Genomic DNA, 9,368 nt, shown 5'->3' with positions numbered 1-9,368 from the left:
CCCAAGAAAGTAAAATCTCTCACTGCCTCCATTTCTTCCCCTTCTATTTGCCAGGAGGTGATGGGCCCAGTGGCCATGATCTTCGTTTTTTTGATGTTGAGCTTCAGACCATATTTTGCACTTTCCTCTTTCACCCTCATTAAGAGGTTCTTTAATTCCTCCTCACTTTCTGCCATCAAGGTTGTGTCATCTGCATATCTGAGGTTGTTGATATTTCTTCCAGCAATCTTAATTCCGGCTTGGGATTTATCCAGTCCAGCCTTTCTCATGATACTTAACTATAAAATAACAAAAGAAATCATAAACAGTAATCAAGCATTTAAAAAAATACACAATCAAACTGAACAATTGCCACATATATAGCAAGATGTAAGATAAAGTTACAAAAAAACCAACAACTACAACAGAAACAACTCCCCCCAACAAAACCCCCCCAAAGAACACCCCAGCCCCAATAAAATGACAGTATGATAAATGGCGACACTGGCAGTGCAATGAGGAAAGGAGAAAAAGGAACCAAAGGGGAGAGGGGAAAGCAAAAAGGGGTTTTGGAATGTGTTTGCAAAAATTGCTGAAAAATTACCCACCGCTTCATGTGAGGTATTCCCTCTCTGGGGACGCCTACCTGGCACCAACACCGTTATTCTTTCAAGCATCCACATTTCTATTCCTCCCCTGAGTTTTTAATGTATCATGTTAACACTATGTAATGCATTATATTTTAAAATTGTATTTTACCTGATTTGGTAAACTGCATTGGAAACTTTGCTGAAGTGCAGATGTAGAAATCCTTTAAATATACAATTTAAACCAAACTGTTAAATCAAAGCACTTGGAAACAGGAAGTGGAAATACTGTTTGTTTGTTTTTGTTTTCAGGCCAGCCTTTCCAAGCACTCAGTCACTAATGAGGATCTGATCTACAACCTGAAGGCTAGCTGTCTGACAAAGGAGCAGAGAAAACAAGTAGGTTAAATAGGAGATTCCTTCTGTATGCACCCTCACATTTATCTTGTGTTAATTCATTATGTATTGAAATTAAAAGGGCCAATCTATAGATTGATTGGTTTAATTATAATATTGTGTGTCTTGATTCATTTACGCCTGGGGTGCTGTGTAAGTTTGGTAATATTTTATGTGTAGGGATCTATCCAATTTGTGGGGGAGATTCTGCTACTGCTTCTATTTTTCAAGTGAATTTTATCAGAATGACTTGTTCTTACCTTGCCCAATTATATGTGCATGCTCAAGTGATTATACAAAAAAACAAACAAACCTGAAGCTTTTATTCTAGGGATTATTCTAGGGATTCAAAAAAAAAAAGATGATTAAGTTGTTTATGCATGTAACAAAAGCAGATAGGATTCTCTGTGCACAAAGATGGAAGAAGTTCCCACTAAAGATAAGTAAGGTCTGGGGTCAGCAAGCGTTTTCAGCAGGGGGCCGGTCCACACTGTCCCCCAGTCCTTGTGGGGGGCCGGACTATATTTTTTTTTGGGGGGGGAGAAACGAATTTGTATGCCCCACAAATAACCCAGAGATGCATTTTAAATAAAAGCACTCATTCTACTCATGTAAAAACACCAGGCAGGACCCACAAATAACCCAGAAATGCATTTTAAATAAAAGGACACATTCTACTCCGGTAAAAACATGCTGATTACCGGACCACCTGCGGGCTGGATTTAGAAGGTGATTGGGCTGGATCTGGCCCATGGGCCTTAGTTTGCCTACCCATGAGTAAGGTGATGGACTATGCGGAATTGGCATAATTAACAGCCAAAATAAGAGACTCTAATGATGATTGCTTTGTGGGAGAATGGAGGACCCTTTTGGATTATTTAAAGAAATATTACAGTATGATGAATTCACAATCAGGATTTGAATTAGGAGCAACAGAAGGAATTAGAGAATATTGTTGTTATGGTATAAGAGACAGAAATATGCAGCAGAGGGGGAGAAATAAAAACACCCTGGAAAATGGGGTGGGAAGTAAAAAAAAGTTTTGTTTCCTGCTAGTCTGGAACAAATCTGGTTCACAAATCAGTTCAGCCTGGACATTTGGATTAAGGGCAGTTATATTGCCATTTTCACTTTGTATGGGACGCACAGTAAGTTTACAGGCAGGCAGCAATATGGGATTATTCTCAGTTTCTGAGGCAGGGAGCATTGAAGCCAGTGCACTGCGGTGTGTGAGCAAGAGAGTGGAGGATATTGATGGATATAGCCTTGTCTGTTTTCATTCCCCCCCTCCCTCTGTGCAGGCCAATCAATTCCACACTTAGACAGCCACACTCATTTTGTGGTTTTTGTTTGCTCTGGAGACCAGAAGAGGAGACTGTCATTTCCTTCCTGGTTTGTGTTCATTATGATCTGCCACGAAGGTCCTTCTGTTACATTATTTGCAGGTGGAAAAGGAAATCCACAAGGAGTCTCTCTGGACTGCTCTATCCCATTTGCACAGGCAATCATGTTTTGCATCTTCATTTCTGGGCTGACTTGCCATGATCAATAAAAGAAATCACAAACGCTCACATTAAAATATTTATAAAGGGAAAAACAAAATAGGAGAAGGGGAAAGAGCAAAAGCAGAGATAGCACAGGGCTGACTGCATGCATGCTGGTAATGACCTTCTGTCACTTTATCCTGTATTATGTATTGTAAAATGCTGGCATGAAGGTTGATCTATGATTACAAATAATTTTGAAAAATGGCACAGGAACACTGTTCAGACATTATCCCACATGTAATGTCGACTGCATGAGTGGGAAGATTGGGGGTGCATTATCTGGCTCCCCACACTCTGTTGCGTTACCTTAGACGCTGGGAACTAGTTGCAAGATTCTTTGGATCCTGGTAATAACATCTAAAGGACCAATAAAGGCCTTCAAACAACACTTTTTACTGAGAGGATTGGGGAAGTACTACTTTTTCCCTCTTTAATCTTGATTTGTCGCAATGCTGCCCAGCACACAGAATGCAGCCTTATAGCAGGTAGGGCTGCTTGCCCGTCTTTTTTTATATAAATTTATTCATTTGGTTTTCCAGATTAAAGTTTTACAATCACATATCCCTCCTCCCTTTGTGGGTCCTATTGTTAGTCATTTCCTCCTGCATCTTTTATGATTACCCGGATCTTTTACGTCTCCATTATGTCCAAGATTCACCATTAAACTACATGTGTTATTCCAATCCTACTAATGATTTTAGCTGTTTACATTGGTATTTAAGGTAAATTATATATTTTCCCCATTCCTTATTAAAATTTTGGTCTTCCTGATTTCCGAATCTTCTCGTCATTTTAGCCATTTCGGCATAGTCCACCAGCTTAATTTGCCGGGCTGCTTGCCCATCTAACCCACGATTGCTTACTACATTACGCACAAGACCTTCAGAGGCTCCGAGGAGGTCATTCATGTCACCACCTACCTGTTCCTTTTAACTGTAGCTGCTTTGGAATGAATCAGTGTCCTTCTGCATGCAAACCATGCGCTCTATCACTGAGCTATGATCCCTTCCACTTCCCAGTATTGCTCAGTAGTCTTCTTCTTAGTAAGACTATATCCACACACTACTTTCATGCTCTATCCTGTCCTCCTGTCCTCCCATGAATCAGTTCTACAGATACATGCCCTGTATTTTACACAATCCTGTAGCAGCTAAATCTGCTCCTGGAGCACATTACCTTCTACTGGATAGTGGCCAGAGTCCGTCCTTCCTTCCTTCCTTCCTTCCTTCCTTCTCTCCCTCCTTCCTTCCTTTCACATTCCTTATTGGGAGAGGACGCACTTAGATAGTTGAACTGTCAATGCTATTGATAATCTCCACAAGTGATTTATTTTTTGCTGTCAGTTTTGATTATGACAGTTATCTTTTAGTCAAACAGGGCCATTCTGTAAAATATCTTTTAAGCTTCGTTGAATTACCATTCTTTGAAAAAAAAGTGCTAAACCCCTAGCCATTATCACAAGGTTTCAGAAACATTCTGTCAGTAAGTAGCGGGAGATTATATTAATTTACTGGCTGTAAGGCTTTTGATATAATGATTTCTCTAACAGTTTGCAACTTAATAAAGTACGACAAGGCAAAGCTGGAAAAAATGTCCTTCATCAAAAACCACTGCCACAAAGCTTGGCTAGCAACAAAACTATTACTCATTAACACAAAATGTGGCGGATGGAGTATTCCAAATCTAGAGTTACATTATAACACAAACTAAATTGCCCATGCAATTCCACTTCTTGTGGAAGATGAGGATAAACCATAGACCAGACCTGAAATAATAGATGGTCTAACATTACATAGTCTTTGGTTCTTTGAAAACAAATTTAGATCCTGTCCCAATGTCAAAACAGATTTTTATTTATGACTTCCAAATGCTGGACACGAAAGCCACCTTGCTTAGCTCCTGGACTATCTCCACACTTTCCCTTGGTATACTAGTCAACATTCAATAAACGCCATAGCTACGATATCAGGGGATGGAGTGTCAAAGGTATAAAACTTCTCTGTAATCCCTATGTAAATAAAACCCCAATCTCTAAAGAGCAACTAAGAGACCAAAGAGGAAACCAAACTCTCCCATGAAGACTCTACCACCAACTCCAGAACTTAACAAGCAGCAAATCTTTCTCAGACAGTGCTATTTGACACTTAACCTTTTTCGAAACATTAATTAAAATGCAGAATACTAAATCAAGAGGCGTATTTTCATCTTTGTACAAATTTCTTTTGGATGCAAAATTTAACAACTTAAATGGCACCAGGATGATGTGGGGAAATTGGCTGCACTATTGATGCTGATGCTTGGACCAAACTATGGCATCAGCCCCACTTTCAAATCCATCTTAGTGAGGAACAGAGAAGTAACACTAAAAATAATTCATAGGTGGTACTTAACCCCTCATAGATTGGCACACATGTCTCCCTCTGCCTCGCTGCTGGCATGGTACATATCTGGTGGTCCAAAACCCCACCCACACTCCCCTTAGAACTCATTGAACCTCTACCCATCCCCTTATACCTAGCCACCCACCTCACCCCCTTAAGACTTGCCAATCCCCTCTCTCCCCAGACCTTGCCAAACACCCCATCCCCTGTAGAACTTGCCAAACAATAACAAAAACCCCTCAGCCTCTCTGTAGAGTGGGCAGTGGCCAGAGTTGGCCCATATGTGCCAGTACATGAAACGTTTGTTCGTTCTTTGCCCACCTCAAACATATAGTCAATCAGTATAGGGAGCAGGCCAGGAATAGGGGTAAAGTGTAACCTAGGGATTTGGGGGGTGTTGTTGCTTTGGGCCAATTTGCTGCTTCTGAGGTACATCCTGCATGCTGCTGGCTCATGTTCACTGCCTGGGATGTGTTAGTATCAGCTGTGGATCCACAGGCTGGCTGGCCACCACTTCTGCCCACATGCCTCATCTGTGCACTGCCCTTCCTGCATCCTAACAGCCATCTGATTTGCAGCCGCAGCAGCAGCAGCAGTAAATCTCCAGGCCAATTGGGGAGAAGGAAGGCAGCAGTGCCAGCCAGGCTGGGAATCCAGCCTTCTTTCCCATAACCAGGCCTTCCTTTAACCTCGCCAGTCATGTTGTGCATGATGGTAGACCAGACAGAATTTTAGAATAGAGAAAAAGCAGAATGAGAAAGCAGCAGGGCAGGAAAGGAAAGGGAAAACCAAAAAGCAGCAGCTGCACTGTTCCCCACAAACTGACCTAAAAAGGTGAACTTTGAACTTACTATCCCCCAAAAAAGAACACAAGAAGAAGCCTGCTGTATCAGTCCAAAGGTCCAGAACCCTTCACCAATCTGTTTCCAAGTGGCCAGCTAGATGACTCCAGGAAGTTCAAAATCACGGCATGAAGACAATGACCTTTAGGTGTATAGCATTCCTCTAAATGTGGAGGGTCCATCTTGTAATCATGCCTTACAGCTGTTTGTAGGCTTGTCCATTAATGTGACTAATCTCTCCTCCCGCCTTTAATATAAATAGTCACCATGTTTTGTGGTAGTCAATTCCATAAATTACAGAATTGGCCCAAATATAAGCTGTACCCGCAAATAAGCCACACCTTTAAAATTCGAGGCTTATTTGCGGGTGCTGCCCGCCTCCTGGCACTACCGCCCTGAATGGGGGGTGGCCAGCACCAGCGCATGGCACCCTGCTCCCCAAGCCAGCGCCAGCACTCAGTACCAAGTGTGCTATGTGCCCGCCTCCTGGCAATATTGCCTCCCGGCGCTACCTGCCCAAGCCGGCGCCGACCGCCCCCATCCCCCTTTCAGGGTGGTAGTGCCAGGAGGTGGGTGTGCAGCGCTCAGTTCCAAATACAAGCTGCACTTTAACTTTTCACAGTCAGAATTTGGAAGGGAAAAAAGGCGGCTTATATTAGGGCCAATATGGTAATTGCATGTTGTATGAAAAAGTGCATTTTTTCCTTTTCCTTCTTCTTTTTATTCTAGAATCTCCTGACAGAATCAATTCAAAAATTCATAGTATGATTACTCTTTTATGCAAACATCTACAGATTGTGTGATACACACTAACCCAACTTCAAGTTTCAGAAAGACAGCGGAAAAGGCCTTGCTCTTTCATTCAATGCACATTTTACTGATGGGTTTCAAAGCTCTGGACTGTTCTTGAGCAAGTGTGTTGAAGGACCGAGTCTTACGTTTCTGATTTGAAAACGCAAAGTGGTATATTTGCCAATTTTAGAATAACAAAACTGCCATGCACAGTGTCACAATACAATTTTCCATTTCTTCACTTGACCCTATTAGCTTTTGCTGCCAGGGCAGTAAATTCAATTTTCCCAACAGTGTATTTGGTTAAAATTCCGTTGTTTTAAATGAAATGAAGATTGTGTTTTCATCTTTGCTTGTCTTGCTCCAATTACTGTATTATTTTAGGCTTTGTGGACGAGACTATACCAGCCTACCTAAAATTTGTTCAATGTCACTTGAAACGTCATTAATTCTTACTCTCCCATTCTTCTAATTAAGGAGCTGGGATTACAGCACCATGTCCCTCAGGAGGCTAATGCTTTTGCATGTGACAATTTATGCTTCGGGAAATAAAACAAGGTAGGCGGTCAAATGAGTGCAATTCCTACCTTGATTGTGAAATTGCTTTGAGAAAGCATTATGCCCTTGGTTGTCTTTGATGGATTATCCATTCAGTATTCAGGGCTTCGTTCATCTATTATTGACCAAGAAAAGGATGAGCTACAGATGGCCCAGGTTTTTACAGCGCTAAGGAGAAATGTAACAGTTTATTTGCTTTTGTGTATGCAAGCAGTTATTCTTCACGAGTACAGGCATAAAATAACTTGGGGGGGGGGCATCAGCCTCATGTTCCCTCTTTATACTATCAGGATCAGGCAGCAAAATGTTGAACACTTGATTTTTATATATCAGAACCTTAGAGATAGGAAACACAATTTGGAAATGACCTCTCTGTCAAATAACTATGCATGTAGTTATTCAGAAATATACTCCATCTTTTCCCATGAGTTCCAAACTATGGATTTGAGACTACCTGCCTGAGAAACGTTGGTGATCCTATTACAACTGTTTAATGTTTTGAATCATTTGAGGGAGGCTCCAAATTTGCTTCAAATGTCACTTTTGGTGGAATTCATCATATATTTCTCCTCTAAACTGGCTTCAAATTCTGCTTTCAGCTAACTCAAGCAACTAGCTTTAACATTTCATGGCGGTGGTTTTGTTTGGTTATCCCTGTTGTGATCATGGTTATTGTTACTCTTCTGCTAAGTACACGCACTAAAGGAGAAAGGCATAGAGGTGAAGATGCATAGCGCTCACCTGGTGGTCCTCCGCAACAGGGAGACAGCTGAGGTGATAGAGAAGTGCAAGAAATATGGGAATCTAGCAGGGTTTGGGGAGTACTGGGACAAACACAAGAAAATCCAAAGAGCAGCCAGACGAGTCTATACTCTCCAACATGCTGCTTTGCAAGACCTGTTTGCTGTCTTTCCTTTAGTTCTTTTCTCTCTTTTTTTACTCAAGTCTTTGTTCAAACCTTGCTAAATATCTTGACTGCCGTTCTTTAGTTAACAAAGGGCTATTTCATGTAGCTCTTCACTCACACAGTAGGGTGTTATTAACTCTCACCAACAACCCAGTTCTTTTGAGGTTTCTGCTGTTATCAGACCCCATATACTTAAGTGGAATTTGTTTCTTGCCAGTGTTGGGAGGATTGGGCTGCCTCTGAGAACAAGAATTCTGATGGTGAGGAAGGTAAAGCAGATAATAAGGGAGCCTACTGTGATCCATGCACTGCTGTGAGCGACTACAATGAAGTAAGCTTGATCCTGTGTTAACCCCAGTGCCTGAATCCATGTCTGTTTTCTAAAGCTCTTTTTTCCCACCTTGCAGCCAGAACCCTGATGCCAGTTCACCTGAGTGACGATAACAAAGCAGACTTTTCAAAACAAGAGCCCCCAGTGTGGCGAATGCAAGGATGCAGCTAGCCATAAATGTTCACAGAAGGAAGGAACACCTGTTTGCAAACAGGCCTTATGAAAATACACTAGAAGATTTAATGACTGCAAAGACAAGAATTAAATTAGATTGCATAGAATATATCATGCTAAAAAGCTTCACAAGTTACTTTTCTGGCTTGTTGAATATAAGCACTTTAAAAATTTGTCCAAGGAGCAGGTTCAGGACAAATTAAAGTAAAACCAGCACCTTAATCTAAGGTAGGTAGCGGTAGGTGGTGATGATGATGCTTGCAGAATGACTTGAGGATTTTAAAGAAAAGAAAGGGTATTCAGGATTTAAATATATAAGAATCATATAAGAATCATGCAAAAATACTAAAATGAGGGGTAATGCAAAGCAGTAAGCAATGGAAACCATGTTGGAGAGTTAGGAAAGAGTAGATGCACATCACTGTTTGAGCTCTGGGTTGAGCTGTTGAGGTCCTAAAGATGGAGAGAAAACTGAGACTTGGGAAAGAAATGAGTAGCATGCTGAGAAAATGGGAAATGAATGAAGACAGAGGTGTTGGTCCAGAGAAATGTAGAAAAGGAAAGTCTGAGGGAAAGAACTGCGAAAGAAGAGGTGAACAGGCCCAGGTGCTGCAAAGTTGAAGAAGCCTCAAGTTTGCATATTGATTCAAAATGTTAGGTGATGAGGCACAATCAAATCTGGTCAAGGCCCACATACCAAATTTGGAGGAGGGGAATTTTTAGCTTTTTAAGAGATGCTGAGTATTCCCAGTCATGAGGCTGAAAAAGTCAAAGCAGCTTCTAATCTCTGATGCTTTCCTCGTAATGTGTTTGTGTGTGGGGATAAAGACCTGTCTTTGAGGTATTTATTTCTACATTTGTAGGCTGCCTTTCA

The 9,368-nt window shown here is 41.4% G+C and overlaps 1 long non-coding RNA gene across 1 annotated transcript; it reads left to right on the top strand.

Annotated features, from left to right (window-relative positions):
* Positions 1-890: 890 nt before the first annotated feature.
* On the top strand, positions 891-8,256 carry LOC310761373. The gene is made up of 3 exons (XR_014547442.1): positions 891-965; positions 7,002-7,082; positions 8,207-8,256. It is a non-coding gene; the product is annotated as an uncharacterized lncRNA (long non-coding RNA).
* Positions 8,257-9,368: the final 1,112 nt, after the last annotated feature.

Source organism: Podarcis filfolensis, assembly GCF_964270895.1.
Source record: "Podarcis filfolensis genome assembly, chromosome: 4".
Classification (NCBI taxonomy): Eukaryota; Metazoa; Chordata; class Lepidosauria; order Squamata; family Lacertidae; genus Podarcis; species Podarcis filfolensis.
This window is presented reverse-complemented; position numbering and strand designations above follow the sequence as displayed.